The sequence below is a fragment of the Nicotiana attenuata genome, unplaced genomic scaffold (genome assembly GCF_001879085.1).
Source record: "Nicotiana attenuata strain UT unplaced genomic scaffold, NIATTr2, whole genome shotgun sequence".
Classification (NCBI taxonomy): domain Eukaryota; kingdom Viridiplantae; phylum Streptophyta; class Magnoliopsida; order Solanales; family Solanaceae; genus Nicotiana; species Nicotiana attenuata.
In genome coordinates, this window is record NW_017670424.1 from 84,531 (window position 1) to 105,750 (window position 21,220).

Consider the following 21,220-nt stretch of genomic DNA (forward strand, 5'->3'; position numbering starts at 1 on the left):
AGAAGGGCAAGCTTAACCCTAGGTTCATTGGCCCGTTTGAGATTCTTGATCGAGTGGGAGAGGTGGCTTACAGACTTGCGTTGCCGTCGAGTTTATCAGCCGTGCATCCAGTGTTTCATGTGTCCATGCTTTAGAAGTATCACGGCGATCCATCCCACGTGTTAGATTTCAGCACTGTTCAGTTGGACAAGGACTTGTCCTATGAGGAGGAGCCGGTAGCTATTCTAGACCGGCAGGTTCGTAAGTTGCGATCGAAGAGTTTCCCTTCTGTTCGTGTTCAGTGGAGAGGTCAGCTTGCTGAGGCATCGACCTGGGAGTCCGAGTCCGATATGCGGAGCCGATATCCCCATCTTTTCTCCGACTCAGGTACTTCCTTCTTATGTCCGTTCGAGGACGAACGGTTGTTTTAGAGGTGGAGAATGTTATGACCCAAAAGGTCATCACTCGTTTTAGAAATAAATTCTGTGTTCCGAGGCCTTAAAACCTCCTTTTTGTCTCACCTCGAATTGCGTGCGCAGTCCGAGCATGTATCCGGAAAGCCATTATGTGAAAATCTGTGAAAATGATGAATTTTGCTATTAAAATGAATTTAGGTTGACTTCGGTCAATATTTTGGGTAAACGGACCCGGACCCGTAATTGACGGTCTCGGAGGGTCCGTAGGAAAATATGGGACTTGGGCGTATGCCCAGAATTGAATTCCGAGGTCCCAAGCCCGAGAAATGAATTTTTGAAGAAAATTGTTTAACCGAAATTCTTAGAGTTTTTATGGAAATTTGAATGTAATTGAATTCGATGGTATCGAGCCCGTATTTTGGTTCCGGAGCCCGGTACAGGTCTTATATGGTATTTAAGTTGAGCTTGTAAAATTTGGTAAGAAACGAACTTGAAATGACGACCTTCGGTTGTTAAAATTTGAACTTAAGAGTTCATGAGATTTTTCTTTGATTTTGATGCTAAATTCATAGTTATTGATGTTATTTTGACGATTTGATCGCACGAGCAAGTCCGTGTGATATTTTTGGACTTGCGTGCATGTTTGGTTTGGAGCCCCGAGGGCTCGGGTGAGTTTTGGATAGGCCACGGAGTGAATTTAGACTTAGGAAATTGCTGGTGTGTTGCAGGTCTGCAGGCTTCGCAATTGCGAAGCCAGGATCGCAAATGTGAAATTTGTATCGCAAATGCGAAAATGACCTGGGCTGCCTTGGTCGCAAATGCGATGTATTTATCACAAATGCGATGTCGCAAATGCGAAGGGTCCCTCTCAAATGCGATAAAATCTTCGCATTTGCGAAGTCATCAGTTTCTGAGGGGTTCGCAATTGCGAACCTTGGTCGCAATTGCGACATCAGAGGCCAGTTAATTGAGACTTAGACGCATTTTCAGCCATTTTTACAACCTTTTCAAAACCTAAACACCTTTGGGCGATTTTTCAAAGACAACTACTCTTCCAAATCATTTTTAAGTAAATTCTAACTCATTTCTTTCAATCTAATCCATCTTTTTACATGATTTCAACCCAAAATCAAGGGTTTTCATGGGGGAAATTGGGTGTTTTGGGTAGAACTTAGGATTTTTGAATTTTGGGGATTTGGACCTCAATTTGAGGTCCGATTTCAAAATAAATTATATATTTGAGTTAGTGGGTGAATGGGTAGTCGGGTTTTGGTTCGAACCTCAGGTTTTGACCATGTGGGTCCGGGGTCGATTTTTGACTTTTTGGGAAAAACTTTAGAAAACCTATTTTCACGCATTAGAATTGATTCATTTAGCATTTATTGATATAGTTAAGTAACTTGTGGCTAGATACAAGCGAATTGGTGGTGGAATCAAGAGGTAAAGTAGTAGTTGATGCTTGAATTGTGTTCGTGGCATCGAGGTAAGTGTTTGGTCTAACCTTAGCTTGAGGGATTAGGAGTCGTGTCCTATTTGCTATGTGTTAGATGTTGAGTATGACGTATAGGCATGGTGACGAGTATCTATACGTTGGTGTCAAGCATGCCCGTGAGTCTTATACTATGATTAATGTGACTTCATTTTGTATTGTTCATGCCTTATGTGATGATTTCTATTGTTGAACGAGGCTTGTGGAAGTAATATTGGTAATTGACCCTTGAAGAGCGTTGGCTCAAGTTGTAAAATGATTTGTGGAAGTATTATTGGCAATTGAACGTTATAGAGCATTGGCTCAAGTTGTGGATTGAGTTGTGAAGTAAATGTGGAAAAGAGAAGAGGTTCATGATATTGTCTCCCTTGCCGGGATGTTGTTGCTTTTAATGTTGTTTCCCTTGCCGGGATGTTGTTGCTTTTAATGTTATCTCCCTTGCCGGGATGTTATTGCTTTTGGTATTGTTTCCCTTGCCGGATATGATTGTCGTACTATTGTTCCCTTGCCGGGATTTTATTGTGATTCTATTGATTCCCTTGCCCTTATTGCTTTGTCATTATTGTTTGGGTGAGGAAGAGTGTTAAAGCACGAAGGGTGTTGCCGTGCATGATATTTGTGAGAGAGTGTTAAAGCACGAAGGGTGATGCCGTGCCGCACGATGTACAATTTCGTGCCTTTATATGAGTGATAATGAACGAAGGATCATTCTGTGCCATGATTATGTGAGGTAAAAGCACGAAGGGTGATGCCGTGCCGATTATTTTTGGTGAGGATGAGAGTAAAAGCACGAAGGGTGATGCCGTGCCAATTTTATTGATTTTTGGTGAGGACGAGAGTAAGAGCACGAAGGGTGATGCCGTGCACTTGTCTTTGATTTCCTGATTTCTATTGATAATTGAGTTATGGTGTTCTTTACATTTAACTGTTAGTTTATGTTGTTACTTGTTATTCCCCGCAGCATATTTCCCCTTCCTATCTTTAATTGTAAAGTTTTGCCTTTATTTTCCGATGTACATGATTTAACTGCACATGTTTATTTGGTAGTCTGGTCCTAGCCTCGTCACTACTTCGCCGAAGTTAGGCTAGGCACTTACCAGCACATGGGGTCGGTTGTGCTGATACTACACTCTGCACTCTTTTGTGCAGATCCTGGTACTGGAGCATACGGACCATAGATTTGGGTTGCTGCCTTCAGTCCATTTGGAGACCCGAGGTAGTCCTGCAGGCGTCAGCAGGCCTTGGCGTCTCTTTCTATCCTTTCATTCTGTTTTTTTTTTTATGTATTTCAGATAACGTTGTATTTATCTTTCAGACTCTTAATTGTAGTATTCCTAGACAGTCTGAGAAATTGTGACACCAGTTCTGGGTAGTTTATGTTATGGATTGGTATTGGTATCATTATTAAAATATTACATTTCAGTCTTCCGCTTATTAAATTCCGTTGTTTATATGATGTTGGTTCTTAATTGTTAAAGGATTAAAATGGGAAAAAGGTAAATAATACAAATGGTTGGCTTGCCTAACTTTCACTAGTAGGCGCCATCACGACTCCCGAGGGTGGGAAATCCGGATCGTGACAGTAACGAACTAGATTATATTTATTTCAAATACCCATATATTATACTAGTATGTTAATATTCCATTAATACATATTTAGTATATGGTGAATATGGTATAACGGATTTTTTATATGTATTATATTCATATACTGGAATAATATAAATAGAATGAGAATGATTACATATATATTTGTATTATATTATTCTTTATCTATTATAGTATAACAAGATTTTACTTCTTTTATTTTTGTTGCATTTCTTTTATACATTAAAATAATCTATACAAAAAATAAATATACTTCGAATAATATAATATATTAATCTATATCTATATCTATCTATCTATCTATCTATCTATCTATCTATCTATCTATCTATATCTATATCTATATTTATCTATCTATCTATCTATCTATATCTATATTTATCTATCTATCTATTTATCTATATCTATATCTATATTTATCTATCTATCTATCTATATCTATATCTATCTATCTATCTATCTATCTATCTATCTATATTATTAAAAAAGCACGAATATTGTATGCTAAATATTGAACGACTAAAATATATTCGTAACATTGATCGACTTTAATGCCCTTAAATATTTATATAATTTAAGGATGTAATTGTAATTTATCCAACGGTAGAATTCTTTTTCGATTTAAATTACACATATGGCGACCCTACAAAATTGATATCGAGTATAATCCGTGGACTAGTAATCACCGCCACATCAAACTAACCCTTATTTTACACGGCTGAACAAGACCAAGGAATCTTTCTTATTAGTTCACTTGGTGATAGAAGTTGTATAGTTTGAAAACGGTAAGGAAATACTAAGTTATAATTTAATTAGAATAGGCCATACATCTATGCAACTTCTCATTAAAGACAACATGGACCCTAAGAAATCTGACGGAATCAACATATTTTATTCCATCAAGTTATATAGCACGAAAGTTAATAATTTTTTCAAACCTTCTTAATTTGCAGATTTATTTAGATACAGAGACGATTGCATATCGCTGGTAATCAAGCATTATTTCAACTACCTTTGATCTATTAATTATCTAGTTTTTTTTGTGTTGGCCTTTTTTATAATGCAGATAGACCCATGGACGTTCTTGCAACCACGTCAAGCGGCACACATTCTTGGAATGTTGGAGTACAAAATTGAAAAGTATTTTTGTTTCTTTTGGAGAAATTAAGGTATATTAAGGAATTGATATTTTATATTATTGTACAGTTTTTATCTGTAATAGGAAAAATAGGTATGAAAGGGAGTGCTTATCTCTTTGGGTATCAACGTAGAAAAATAGAATTGATATGCAATTTTTGGTTTCCTTCTTGCTTTAATTTTTATGTTGATTATATTTAGTTTCTTATGTATTAGATACCACCCGAAGGTGGTTTTCTTTGTTTTATTCTTTTGGTTTTGTCTATTTAATCTTTTGTTTAGTTCTTTTCTAAATGGTTATTAATATTATGTTGTCTTTGTGTAGGTTAGCACTTTGGTTATAAGATATTGCAAGATTGGAGTTAACTTCGGGTATGAATATTACAAAACATTGCTATATTATTTTAATCACACATTTTATTTTTCATCGAATAAAAAAGATGTATTTTAAACTTCACATTGCTCAAAGACCAATGCCGGACTTAACAAGGCTAAAATGATATTCTATGATTATTTGCTTATCCAAATATTAGGTTTCTGCCCGAATCATGAATTCCTTCAGTAATTCAGATTTTTCTTTTGTGGTGTAAATTTGCTTGAGTTATGTCTTTTTTTTTTAGCAAACAAGATATATATATATATATATATATATATATATATATTGTTTCCAAACATTGAGGAGGATGAAATACATTGTTTCCAAACATAGTGTCTCTAAGGACACTTTGATTTCCTAAGCTTGCCAAGGTATTGCAAGCATCATACGATAGTTTTTTAACAAAAATACATTCATTTAGCAAGTCTTTTTCCACAACACATTTAACATAGGACGGTGGTTCCACAAAAATCTTCATTCCTTCTTGTTCCTCCTTTGCCTTCTTGGCCAGTTGATGTGCTACATTATTCCTCTGCCTGAAGTTGTGCCGAAGGATTATCCCCTTCTGTTGGTGCATTGACCACCTGCAAGCATTAACAATGTCATAATACAGTATGTTTCCTTGGAGTATCGCTTGTATGGCCTCCACTGAGTCTGATTCAATTTCTAGTGGATATAAATTCCATTGCTTAGCCATTTTCAGGCCTTCCAGTATTGCTTTGAGCTCAGCCTCCAATGATCCTCCTGCATATGTAGATTTACCAAAGCCTACGATCCAGTGTCCTTTAAAGTTTCTAAAAATGCCTCCTAAATCACTTTTTTGTGTAACGACATTATGGCTAGCATCTATGTTAAGTTTTGTCCAACCTTGTAGTGGTTTGTGCCATGCCACCTTAATAGTGGCTTTTGGGGGGTTATGTATGCTTCTTTCAGTGAGTAGCTTGTATTCAGTGGCCTTTTTATAGACAAAATTAAAATTGATTATAGAGCAGGTGTTGTTGTGATTGTTATTATTCCTGTTTGTCCAAGTGTGCCAAATAATGAAAGGCAGGAGGGTGTCCCAATTGATAAGGCTATGCGGAATAGTATAGTTGAAATTTCTTAGTTGAATTAGCCAGTATACCTCATTATCTTTATAGTGATGATGTAGTCCCATTCTATCCCAAAGAGGCTTAATGGCCTTATAATGTATGAAGATATGATCAATGGATTCTTCTTCATTGTTCCTACATACTGGGCACATTTCATCTATGTTCAAACCAATTCTGGCTAGGTATTGTCTATAAGGGATCCTATTGTGGAGGCATTGCCAGAAAAAGTACTTAATCTTGTTGGGGCAGTTTAGCTTCCAAATCCATTGAAAATCAACTATTATATTATTGGAGGATTCAAGAAGGTTAAAACAAGTTTTTGAGGTGAAAAATCCTTTGGTAGTTAGAGACCATATAGGAATATCACTTTTAGGACCATTTCTCCGGATTCTGACTTTTTCTATAACCTCCTTTATGTTGTTAGGGATGTCAATAGATAATCTATCAAAATTCCAATTATTATCTAAAAATAGATGCTTAATATTTATAGTATACTCATCTTTTAGTAAAGGGCCTTCCACCTTTGCTCTAAGGGTTCCAATCCCAGGTATCCAATTTGCATCCCATATATTAATGTTGGAAAGGATGTGGGGGGACCAAGTAATACCTTTGCTACATAATTCCCAACCTTTTTTTTATGCTTTTTCAAATAAAAGAATTTTTATTGACAGCCTTTGAGGAAGCATAATTGGAGATTAAGAGGGTCGCCCAAGGATGTGGGATCTGTGAGCATTCTCCAAACCATACTAGCCAAAATGCAAAGGTTCTTTGAGTTTGCACTATGGTTTCCTAGACCCCCACTAGATTTGGGTTGGCATATGGTAGACCATTTTATAAGGTGTAACTTTCTCATATCACTAGTAGTACCCCAAATGAAATCCCTTTGCACCTTATCAATGCTTTTCAGTGTCTTCTTAGGTAGTAAAGTATACTGCATATAATGATTGTGAATTGAATTTAGGCAAGAAAGGGCTAGGGTGGTTCTTCCCGCAATATTAAGAAAATTTGTTTTCCAAGTTGCTAACTGGGATCTCATCTTATCAATAATGAATTGGTAATCTCTTGGTCTAGGGTTGCTGTTTAATATAGGAAAACCTAAGTAAGTCCCAAAAGATTCACTCTTCCTAATACCTAGTATACTAGTAATTTCCATTATGTCTTGGTCCTTGCAGTTTTTTGAAAATAAAATTTTGGATTTAGCTGGATTAATCTTTAGTCCAGACATTTTACTAAAACAATCAAGACCTTTCTTAATGGAGTAACATGACTTCTTATTAGCTATTGCCATTAAAGTAAGGTCGTCTGCAAAGAACAAATGAAAAAATTTTGGACTTTTCCTACTAGTGGTTATAGGATCCCACTTCATTAAGTCTACTTGATAGTGGATATACCTAGAAAGCATCTCAAGACAAAGGATAAATATATAGGGAGAAATGGGATCCCCTTGTCTAATACCCCTGGTAGGCTCAAAAGAATTTGTGATTGAGCCGTTGACTAGGACTGAAATTGAGCTAGTAGAAATGCAATTCAAAAGGAGTTTGGAGAATTTGGGTGGGAAATTGAAGTATTGAAGAGTGTAGTGAATAAAGGACCATTCAATACTATCAAAAGTCTCCAAATCAATTTTCAGCAGCATTTGACCTTTTTTACCTTTCAATTTCCTCAAGTTTGAAACAATGTCTTGAATAATAACAGCATTATCAGAGGCTCTTCTATTTTTTAGGAAGCTTGCTTGATAAGGGCTGATGATGTTATTAAGAAAAGATTTTAGTCTATTTGCTAAGATCTTTGTCACTATTTTATAAATTGTATTACATAAACCAATAGGTCCAAAATTTCTTATGTTATTGGCATTAGAAATCTTAGGTATGAGACATAAGAAGGTTTTATTAATAAAAGGTGGAATTGCTTGGTTTTCAAAAATGTTATTACAGAGGTTAACCACATAAGGGCCTATGGTATTCCAATACCTTTGATAGAAAAAAGGGTATATACCATCCGGCCCCGGAGCTTTAAAGGGTTTAAGAGAGAACAAAGCTCTCTTGATTTCAATTTCTAACAAGGGACTGTCTAGTGAACTAAGATCAAATTGGCTAGCGTGTGAGCTAGGATGCAATGAGTTAAAACTATTGTTTACTTCATGAGTAGTGGCAAACAGAGTTTTAAAGTAGCTGGTAACGTGGGATATAACACTGAGAGGGTCATTGATCAAATTACCTGTATCATCCTTAAAATAATTAATTTTGTTACGCCTCCTCCTATTAGTGGCACAGATATGGTAATACTTGGTGTTAGTGTCACCCTCGTTAAGCCACATTATCCTAGATCGAATTTTCCAGTAGTCTTCTTCAATTACAAGAAGATTGTTGTATTCATTTTTTAATTCTTTTTCCAGAGTTTGAAGGAAAATACTAGTTGTGTAGTGGCTAGAGTTTTGGGTTCCATTTAGGCGAGCCAGTAGGTTACGCTTTTTTCCCATAAGATCTCCAAATGTTTTTGTTTTCCATCTCTTAATACAATCCACAAAATTATGATAATTACTAAGGTAATTAGGTTCACACCATATTTTGGTCACTAGGGGTTGGAATTCCGGATGTTTACACCAATATGTTTCAAGCCTAAAGGGTTGTTTATGAATTAATCTAGTTTTTGGAATAAGTTCTACTAAAATAGGATTGTGGTCCGAATGGGTCTTAGGTAGGTGAATTATGGAACTATTGGGAAATAATTCAATCCATTTGTCATTACCAAATACTTTGTCTAACCTTTCCATAATTAGACCTTTTCTCTTATGTCTATGATTCGACCAAGTGAACTTACAACCCTTAAAGCCAAGGTCGACTAGATTACAGTTGCTAACTTTAGACCAAAGAAAATTTGCCCTAGAATTTTTGATAGGTCTACCACCAAACTTGTCACTAGTAGAAAAAACATCATTGAAATCCCCTCCCACCATCCAGGGACCTATATGGTTTCTACTAATATATTCTAAGTTTTCCCACATAGCATTCCTGTTTTGAATCTAGTACTAGCATAAATGGTACTAAATAGCCAAAGTTTACGTATAGGGAGTACCTCAATAGTTGCATGTATTTCCTGATTCCTACGAACAAAATTCTGGACAGTGACCACCTCATGGTTGTACAGAATTACAATCCCCCCTGCTTGGCCATCCGATGGAACTTCTATCATTTCTGTAAATCCAAACTCATTGAGCAGTTCCACATGATTTCCCATTCTAGTTTCCAGAAGAGCTACCATGCACGGTCTGTGAGTGTCAACCATTTCCCTAAAGTTTCGCCTAAAGTTTTCATTATTACCCCCTCTTATATTCCAGATGATAATGTTTGTGGGACGATTCATAGAAACATTAAGGTTTTGGTTTGGTGGTTCCCCGCTTTCCCTCACGTTCCCCACTATGGGGTTCCTTCTTAGGGCTGGCACAAGTATCATGGCCCTGTTCCCCACAGTAGGGTCCTGTGGTGGCCTGATGTCCATCGAGCATTTGTATAATGCTAGAGGGCAGTTGAGTACGTGCCTCTTCTCCTGCATCTCCGAAAAGAGAAATACCTTTACCCCGTCTAGATTTGAGAACTCTAGGATTTGTTCTAAGATTATATTGAGTGGCTCCCCTTCCTCCATTTCTGCCTCTACTGGACCTTGATTTTGGGCTTGTTGGTGAGGTGGTGAGGGTGGTTGTTGGGGTGGCTGAGGGAAATACTGTTCTTGGGCTGGTGGTGGATTTTCCCAGGGCATGAAAATGGGATTGAGATGGGTTAGTGTTTCTGGAGGAAAGAAAGGCATGTCCACTAGGGCATTCTGTGGGTATATGGGGTTGAAATGGGGAGGTAAGTTCCACTGGTTTCTCATTGCATGTATCAGTTGAGGGTTCGTTTAGGGAGCTAGGGGTTGTAGTATGTTATTTAGCCATATTTGATTGAGATAGTTGTTCATGGCTAGTCTCATGCCCTCCGTTACTAGTTGGGCTAAGTATTGCGTGTTGTGAAGAATGACCACAGACTCCTGGCCGTTGATTTGCAGATTGAAGGACACTGCATGTCCCATTAGACCCATTTCCATCCATGAAACTGGTTGGTAATCTTGTGCTTGTGGTGGTTGGACATATATTACCTGAGGGTTGCCTACTTGTGGTGGGAATGGTGGTAGATTTTCCATGGCTATGGCTCTGTGTTGCCTTAGAATTTGAATCAGCCTGGGTCGTCTCCTTATAGTGGGAGGGATTCTGGGCATTTTGAGAAGATGATGGGATATCAAAGGTTGCTAGCTTGGGCGTGCGGGGAGGGCTAGAGAAGGATTGAGTGGGATTGGGTAGTAGGCTAATGATTTGTTGTTCTTTTTGCATGTCCTTTGGTTGCCCAATACTGTGGTTTATAGGGGTTTCTTCCACCGGAGTAGTATTCATAGAATGGGTAATTTGATTGGCCAAGTGTGAGGCTTGGCTATTATCCTTTGCCATTTGGCATGCATGCTCAGGTAGATGGAGATTATGGGATCCTAAGGCAACGATTTTGTCTAAATTTTCAGTTAAGGTAGTATAATTACCAAAAGGGTTGTGTTTATTGGTAACCGGATTGGCGGGGGCAGTAATAGTAAGGAGGGTAGTAGGGTCATTTCCTCTTAATTCTTGCATGGGAGGATTATCCATTTTAGTTAGATGAGACACGTTAAAATCCAACATGGCACTATCTCCGTTAATGTTGGACATATGTGCATTTGCATGTATGTTTTGTTTAGCATTAAGATTTTTTTAATAATATTTTTTTCATAGGTGGTTTCTTCCAAAACCATGGGCTCATTTTCAAGAATATTAAAAATATTTTAAACTGGGAGAGGAGTGGAGGTTTTGACAGTGGTTGCCGGATTCCTTAACTTGGTGTTATCCGTATTAGAATTCCCATATTTTTGTTCTGTAGAACTATGGGGATCTTTAGGGTCCTTATATTTGTATTGTAAGTATTTGGTATCAAGATACTTACCTGTACTAGCATTAAACATTTTTACTGGGATACCTGGACCTTTGGGGTTATGGATTGGCCTGGTGGCTTGTTGTTGCGAGCTTCTTTGTGCTGGCCTTTTCCCCTTGTTGAAAGAGACTGTTGTCCACTCCTCCTCCTTGTTTTGGTTCATAGTTATATCAGTAGCTTGTGTTTCAGTGCTCTCCTTGTTGGTTGTGACATCTATTTTGACGAACGAGCATTGGTTTTTTGTGTGACCCAACCTTCCACAGACGGTGCATAGTAGGTTCTCACCCTCATAGTGGATTTGTTGTTTATGTTGGCCTACGTATAGGAATTGCTGGAGTGGTATTTCCAGAGGTAGTTCCACACATAACCTTGCATATCTTCCCCTTAGTGTAGTTGAGGTACAAATCTACCTATTGCATTGCCAATCCTTCGTAATATTTCTCCATCATAGAATTCCGTAGGCAATTGTGGTAGTCTAATCCAGACGGCCGTTGTTGTCAACTTTTCTTTGGAGGCTACAAAGTTTGGTTTCCACCTAGTGATGGAAAGGAAGTGACTATTAATAAACCACGGGCCATGTTGGATGGCCTTCTCCATGTTGTCCTTTATTTTGAATTTGATTATATAATAATCTTCCCCCAAGTCAATCATTTGGAGATCCTCCGATGGTCTCCAAAGCTCTTGGATTTTCTTTTGCAGGTAGTGGTGCATCATACGTTTGCCTACTAATTTGACAATGATTGCATTCTTCCAAGGTTCATAATCCTTTGTCTATCCTCCTCCGTTAAGGCAATAGCTTTTATACCTTTTGTAGAGTATGGTTTCAGATTGACATTCCTCTCTTCCCTTGGGAGACATCAGTTAGTTCTATGTCCTTGGGGAATAGATTTGCATCAAAGTTGGTAGGATTGGAGGTTATCAGCATGTCCTTGAAGGATGGTTTTGTATCCAAACTGAGTTGTTTGGAAGAATCCTGTTCGATATCCGGTGGTTTGGGTGGTTTTTGGCTTGGAGATTCATTGTTTTTGGATGTCATTGGTGAACAGGATAGAGAGCTAGAAAAAAAAAATATACTGAAAAAGTTTACTGCACTGATGGTTACTACCACTAACAGTACCACTATGCCGGTAATGCAACCTTAAGGATATGTATGTTGAATGAGAATACAAAAGAAAAGGTCAAACTTTGGTAATTTTCATAGAAGGATCAGTATAACTCAATATACTAAATGTACTTTATTTTCGTATTTGTTCTCAAAAACATTAAAATTTTCCAAATGAGCGTTCTGTATTTCCATCCTGTGTGGTCATGTTATCTCTCTTATTTGTTTCTTTTTCTTTCAACTAACTGAGGTAATTACAATTATAGGATAAAATGGATTATGAAGTAGTAATTTTTATTATGTTCATGCACATAAATACGAATCATCAAAGATGGGGATGAGTGCTTACTAGAAACGTTACTAGAATTCCGGAAAAAAGCGATCAAACTTTAGCGACCAAAGTTGGTTTGTCAAGGAAAGCGACCAAAGTTGGTTGCTAAATTGGTGAAAATAATAAAATAATTATTTGATATACATTAGCGACCAAGGTTGGTCGCTACTTGGTCGCTAATTTCGTCAAAATATTGACCGGACTGGTCAAACTTGCTTGGTCAAAGGTATACTGAGATTAGCGACCAACGTTGGTCGCTACTGGGGGACCCACTTATAAAATTTTAATAATTATAATATTATTTAAAAAAAATTATAAAATATAAATAAATATAATTTAAAATTAGCGACCAAAGTTGGTCGCTAATTAAGGGGTAACCAGATAGCGACCAACTTTGGTCGCCAAAATGGGACCCAGTTATAAAATTTTAATAATTATATTTTTATTTTAAAAAAAATTATAAAATATAAATAAATATAATTCAAATTTAGCGACCAAAGCTGGTCGCTTATTAAAATAGAGACCAACTTTGGTCGCTAATCTGGGACCCAGTTCTAACGTTTAATAATTATATTATTATTTTAAATATTATATAAAATATAAATGTCACGACCCGGATTTCCCACCCTCGGGGGTCGTGATGGCGCCAACTCGTAGAAGCTAGGCAAGCCACAAATCATAAACTCCTAACTCTTTCATTTTAAATTCTTTTTACCAATTATATCAATAAGCGTTAAATATTAGGATAACAGCGGAAATATGATATTAAAGCGGAAGACTTAAATTAAATAAACTGAACAATAATGCGAAAATCATCATATGCCTCTACCCAAGAACTGGTGTCACAACATCCACGGACTGCTAAGAGTACTAAATACAACAGTTTGAAGGAAAAATAACACTGTTTGTCTCGAAACATGAGATAACAGAATGAAATGTANGACTATTAATAAACCACGGGCCATGTTGGATGGCCTTCTCCATGTTGTCCTTTCTTTTGAATTTGATTATATAATAATCTTCCCCCAAGTCAATCATTTGGAGATCCTCCGATGGTCTCCAAAGCTCTTGGATTTTCTTTTGCAGGTAGTGGTGCATCATACGTTTGCCTACTAATTTGACAATGATTGCATTCTTCCAAGGTTCATAAATCCTTTGTCTATCCTCCTCCGTTAAGGCAATAGCTTTTATACCTTTTGTAGAGTATGGTTTCAGATTGACATCCCTCTCTTCCCCTTGGGAGACATCAGTTAGTTCTATGTCCTTGGGGAATAGATTTGCATCAAAGTTGGTAGGATTGGAGGTTATCAGCATGTCCTTGAAGGATGGTTTTGTATCCAAACTGAGTTGTTTGGAAGAATCCTGTTCGATATCCGGTGGTTTGGGTGGTTTTTGGCTTGGAGATTCATTGTTTTTGGATGTCATTGGTGAACAGGAGAGAGAGCTGCTTGAGTTATGTCTCTATAACGTTTTAGATAACACGACTGAAATTATTAGATTTTATCACATAAAAGCTTGCTTTTCTTTTAATATAGAAAGTTTTACTTCATACTTAGAAGAGAAGTGAAAAAAAGTTTGAGTTAATCATTCAATCCAACTAAAATAAAGATTGCAAGTTATAACTACAAGTACAAAATATGAATCATGCACAGTTATGGGTCAATCATTATACATGGTATTTCATACTGTCTTAATGATAAAATTTCATTAACTACCATGCATATGCAATTGGATATTTAATATTTTTGGTAAGATATTTCGTGCATCGCACGAACATAGAGCCCATATATTAGTATACAATGAATATGCTATAACAAATTTCATATATACACTACAGTCAAACCTCTTTATAGCATCCTCATTTATTCCGAATATTTTTGAATGTTATAGCGAAGTGCTGTTATATAGAACATATTGTCACGATCCAAAATCCGCTAGTCGTGATGACACCTAATCCAACCCGCTAGGTAAGCCAATTAATAACTATCCAATTTCAATAATAGTAATAAGACAATCAAACAAAAGAATTATCTGAATCTTAAACCTTTCCCAACTCCCAAGGACTGCTAGTACAAATCATGAGTTTCTAATAATAGAATTTACAAAGCCGATATGAATTAAATACATCTTCTATTTGAAAAGTACATAAATAGAGTTTTAAAATCTAAGGCTACCATGAACAAGAGGCAGCTACAACAGGGACACAGGTACAACTTCCAATCCAGCTCCCATTGAACACATCAACATCGGCATCCGAAATCTGCATGCAATGTGCAGGAAGTGTAGTATGAGTACAACCGATTCCCATGTACTCAATAAGTAACAAACCTAACCTTAGGTTAAAAATAGTGACGAGCTAGAACGTGGTCGGGTCCAACACCAATAGCCAACAACAATTCATAACAATGTAGAGCATATAAATAAGGAAGTAACTCAGAGATTAAATGATCAGCTTTTTCATAATTTTCTGAAAATAGTTCCGCTTTTCAAGGATAACAGTGAAAATCCAAATCCTTTACCGAAATCGTCGAAAAATATGAGATAGTTGAAAACTATAATTTTTCCAAAAATCATTTTCACAATAAATAAAATGTTTCATTTTTTTCCAGTTAGCAAGTGTGAAATGCCTCTCTATGCCCACATATCAATGTGTGTAAAAAGTCATGAATGACGTGATACCATACAACAAGAGGAAAAAAAATGCATCTCTAAGCATGTATGTCATGTGTGCATGCCAATGCCATGTATCTCAGAGATGAATCATGTACCCACACTCTAAAAGTACTCAATCTCACTGTCTCACACTTTCCACTCCTCAAGCTCAACCACTCGGTACTGTATATGGCCCATACGGCCCAGGGATGATCCATACCGGAATATATACATCACTGACCATCACTCACTCAGTACCGAGGAAGGCCAATCCGGCCCCACGGAGAAGATCCATCTCCAGGTATATAAATGCTTCGGACAAGATCCATGTCCAGGGAGATCCATCCCTCAATATAATCAACCGCGCTCAACTGGAGGTGTGTACAGACTTTGGAGGGGCTCCTACAGCCCAAGTGCTATCATAAGCCAGATCAAGGCATAAATCAATATAACATGCTGTAGCGTGCAGCCCGATCCCATAACTGTCACTTATAATCAGGCTCTCAGCCTCACTCCAGTCATCTATCTCTCCAGTCTCACTCACGGGCTCACAATGTCATGAAACTAGCCCGACAATAATGATATGATGTATCAGTAAACAACAACTGAGACTAAGATTTGATATGAATGCATGAATATGACTGAGTACGAGTATCAGTGAAATTAGTGAGAAGACAGTGAGAAACGGCCACTATGGGTCCTAACAATATCAGCATAAAGCCTAAACATGATATCTAGAATGATTGACAAGTCAGTTACTTTATCACATGATGAAAACACAGATATCAACAAAATATGGACACTATACAGTGCCATAGAAACAACGGAGTCACAATTCACAGGGTGCACGCCCACACGCCCATCACCTAGCATGTGCGTAACCTCATCATCAATCACATAGCACGTAATTCGGGGTTTCATACGCTCAACACTAAGTTTAGAAGAGTTACTTACCTCGAACAAGCCAATTCCAATACCAAGCAAGCCAAGCGATGCTCCAAAAATGCCATCCCGCGCGTTCCGACTTTCGAACGTCTCGAAACTAACCAAAAACAACTCAAATACATCAAATAATGATAAAGTAACCAATCCCAATCAAAAAAGGTCGAATCTTTAATCAAAAGCACAAAATCCGCCAAAAAGCCCAACCCGGGCCCGCACCTCGGAACCCGACAAAAATTATAAAATCCGTCAACCCATTCAATTGCGAGTCCAACCATACCAGTTCACTCAAATCCGACTCCGAATCGATGTTCAAAACTCAAAAATTCACTTTATGAAATTTTTGACAAAACCCCCAAATTTCACTTTGAAATCATCAATCAAATGCCAAAAATGAAGATGGATTCATGGAATATAACCAAAATCGAGTAGAGAACACTTACCCCAATCCATATGGTTAAAATCACCCAAATCCGAGTTCCCCAACTCAAAATATGACCAAATGAACAAACCCTTATTTTATATATTTTTTGCCAGGTATTCTGCCTCGTTTTTCATGCCTAATAATCCCGAAACTCGCTTTTAATGCCTCCAATGGATTCCTTGTGAAATTTTAGTCAAGTTAGGCTTTCAAATCACTCCATTTGACCTTATAATGAAGGAGATATGTTGGTTTCAGTATTTGCAAATAGTGCAGATTTTTTTAAAATACGAATCCACTGGCAATTTCGTAATTAATCTGAAAAAAAACCTAACAACTCAATTCTTAGTAAAATGACCATAAATTCTTCATACGATGACGATTATTTTTGCTATGGCTCTGTAGTTACGATATGGATCTAATGCTTCAGTCAAAACAGAAATCGGGGCTCATTTGTTTAATGTGGTACCATTTATGCTTGAAGAAACGACGTCGAAACATAAAAAAACGAGCGCAACGCAGCCCAAACCTATCCGAAACTCACCCGAGCCCCTCGGGACCCCATAAGAACATACCAACAAGTCCCATAGCATAACACGGACTACTCGAGGCCTCAAATCACGCATAACAACATCGAAACGACGAAACGCACCTCAAATCAAACTTAATGAACTTTCGAACTTTCGACTTCCAAAAACTCGCGCCGAAACATATCAAATCAACTCGGAATGAACTCAAAGTTTGCACACAAGTCCAAATACATCATACGGAGCTACTTGTGCCCCCAAACTACTGAGCAAAGTGCAAATGCTCAAAACAACCTGTAACGACCCGGTCGGTCGTTTTAAGAATTAACGCCCCGATCCCCTATTAACTGCATTCCCCGTGTTTGATTCTGCTATTGTGAGTTGTCGAGAGAATTTATTTGGAGTTCCGGAGAGTTTTGGAACACTTAGTCCCTAAATGAGAGTTTAAGTTTTAGAATTTGGACCGTAGTCGGAACACTGTGAAGATGGCCTCGGAGTGGAATTTCCGTTGGTTCCGTTAGCTCCGTTGGGTGATTTCGGGTTTAGGAGTGTGTTCGGATAGTGTTTTGGAGGCCGGAACTTATTTAGGCTTGAAATGCCGAAAGTTGAATTTTTGAGGTTTCCGGTTCGATAGTGAGATTTTGATCTAAGAGTCGGAATAAAATTCTGGAAGTTGGAGTAGCTCCGTAGTGTTGAATGTGATGTGTGTGCAAAATTTCAGGTCATTCGGACAAGGTTTGATAGACTTTTTGTCGAAAATGTAAATTGAGAGTTTTGAAGTTCTAGGCTTGAATCCATGGTTAATTTGATGCTTCGATGTTGTTTTAGGTGTTTTAAGGATTGGTATAAGTTTGGATAGAGGTATATGAATTTTTCGTGCCTTTGGTTGAGGTCCCGGGGGCCTCGGGATGATTTCGGATGGTTGACGGAGAGTTAGGCAATTGGAGTTGGCAGCTGAAGCTGTGTTTCCTGTCATAACCGCACCTGCGGTGCGGCTGGGTGATCGAAAATGCGGAGTCGCAGATGCGGCCAAGCGATCGCAGATGCGGACCCATCCCGTTAAGTGAATTTCGCACCTGCGATGCCTTTTCCGCAGGTGCGGGACCGCAGATGCGGTAATCGCTGGGCAGAAATATGAGATTTCGAGGGTTGAGTTCATAACTTGGAAAAATCAATTTGGAGCTCGGGGTAAGGCGATTCTGTGGGGTTTTTGAAGAGAAGATCATTGGGTAACAATTTCTTATCCCTTTCTAGTTGTATTCCATTAATCTATTGTTAGTTTTATCACTTAATTTCGGATTTGGGATGAAAATTGGGGAAAAATTTGGAGAAAGTTCTTAGGCCTAAATTTTGAGTTTTGATTGGGAATTTGACATTGGATTTGGATAATTTTGGTATGGTTAGACTCATGAGAGTATGAGGATTTTGAAAATGTAAATTTTACCCGATTCCGAGATGTGGGTCCGGAGGGCATTTTGGTCATTTCACCTAATTTTGCGTATTAGTTTAGAATTTATTCGTAGAATTAGTTACTTGAAGTGTTATTTACAATATGCAATTGAATTGAATAGATTTGGGCCATTTGGAGTCGAATACTCGTGGCAAGAACGTGGTTTCGGGTTGATTTTGAGCCGGTTCAAGGTAAGTGGCTTGTCTATCCTTGTGTGGGGGAAGCTCCCCTTAGGATTCGGTATTATTGACGTTTGAAATTCCTTTTACGTGAGGTGACGAGTGCGTACTTGTGCTAATTGTTGAAAAACCCGATTTTCATTAAGTACTTAGAATTGTATTTCTTTTCCTGTTTATACTACTTGCAATTTAAGCCTGTTGTTAGCTTAGGGAAGCATGCCTAATTGACTTAATTGTTTATTTGCTCCACTACCTTATTTGAATTATGTGTAACATGCTAGGTTAGAAATACCTGTTTTACTTTGGTATGGAAGTTGAATTGAATTGTGTATTCTTCGTGTTGTTGCTATGCGTTTACTTTGGGACTACGGGACGGTATCCCGGGAGATCCCCCTGCATGTTTACTTTGGGACTACAGATTTGTATTTTGGGAGATCCCCCTGCACTTTTACATTGGAACTACGGGATTGCACCCGGTAGATTCCCCCAGTACTGAGTATTTACATTTGGGACTACGGATTGGGATTCTGGCAGATTCCCCCGCACTATGAGTTGGACTACGGGACGATATCCCGGGAGATCCACTGTATATTTATATTTGGGACTACAGGACGGTATCCTGGGAGATCCCCGGTTGTTATCTCTGTGTGAGCTGTATTCTTTTCTGTGATTATTTGCCTCTGTTATAGCTGTTGTTGTTCCTCCTATCCTGTGATACTTCTTACTGTTGCACTAAACTATACTGCCTTATTCTATACTGTTATACCTTGTATTTCATTTAACCTCAGTAGGGCCCTGACTTCCTCGTCACTACCCGACCGAGATTAGGCTTGGCACTTACTAAGTACCGTTGTGGTGTACTCATGCCCTTCATGCGCATGCTTTTTATGTGCAGATCTAGGTACTTCGACTCAGCCCTACCATCCTTGAGGCGGAGTGATCCATCAGAGACTTCGAAGTATGTCTTCCGCGTCCGCAGACCGAGGAGTCCCTTTCCATTCTCGCTCATAGTATTAGGCCTTCTGTATTTACTTTTGTTTAGACACTCTGGAGTTAGAACACTGTAGTTATTCCATAGCTTGTGATTTCATGAGATTTCGGGTTTTGGAAAATGTAGTTCATTTTAAGGGTTTGATTTGTATTATTTCTATAGTTTGGATAGTTTATTTCTGTTATTTCTCTCTTTCCGCAATTGTTAGGCTTACCTAGTCGTAGAGACTAGGTGCCGTCACGATAGTTCACGGAGGGCGAACTGGGGTCGTGACACGACCGGTCGGGTCGTTACATTCTCCCCCACTAATACATACGTTCGTCCTCGAACGTGCTCAGAGTTGTTCTCAAAGACATCAACCACGGTGTAACCTTACCATGCACATACCTGGGGGTGATCCCACGCCACCCTATCCCATATAGGTCCGATAATACAACATAACTGAAATTTTTCTTAATTCAACCTAGCCCATAAGCCTTAGAATCCAATTCTCACATCCGGAATTTACTACAAGACCCGAACTTCGCATCACACATTGTATAAGTCTGAACAAGCTGTATCAAGCCATAACCATGACCCAAGACGTAATCACCCGACATACCACACGACTCGCATACTCGTAGCAAAATTTCCGATCATAGTAGCTGCTCAAAATAACCCAATACCGGTAATAAACCTCATGTCAAACAAAACCTCGTTCTAAAGCCTTTGTGTACAACAGATGATGAAAGAAACACGCAGAAACTCATAACCATTCATTAGATCAACAAGTCACGGAGCTCCCTCTCCTTCGACAAGAACTATAGCCAATTTCTAAGCCGATCAGCGACATTATCCTTTCAAATATACCGCAATCAAATCCGATAGCACCCATTCTAGCCCCGACGACCTCATCTTATCAAATACAAGCTACTCTACCGACATGCCACACCAATACTACCCAGAGCCACAAACAGTGTAATCCGTCTCGCTCGAATTCCGCTAGAAGACTCAAACAGAACTGCACCATGTGTGCATCTAGCCAAAGAATCACAACCCCTCATAGCATATAAGGGTAACTCATAGAACATATCAAAACACGAATAAGCTCAACACTAACTGAATGGCACATCCCTCACAATGGCAGTACGAAGCCCACTAATCCGACTCGGTGTAGAGTACACATCCTCATTAGGCCTAACAATGGGCCCCTAAATCAACCCTAGTTATCCACAAATAGACAATTAACCTTATGAAGGTCCACAATGACCTAATCATAACACATACTATCATCTCGCTAGCTTTGGTCACATCTTCACAGTCCACCACCACGAAACAATCTACTTCTGAGAATTCCTGGTCTCCAAATCCATAGAGCACACGAATCACCATATCTGATCCTAACTCCACCACCTAAATGTCTAACAGATCTCTCATCCACGATCACCCATGAGGAATACTTCTCTAATTCTTTCGTGCCACATAGCAATATCTGAAAATCAGCAGTCGATAAACTAGGCGAGCACCGCAATATAATTGAAGCATTCGCAAGAAAACACAATGCG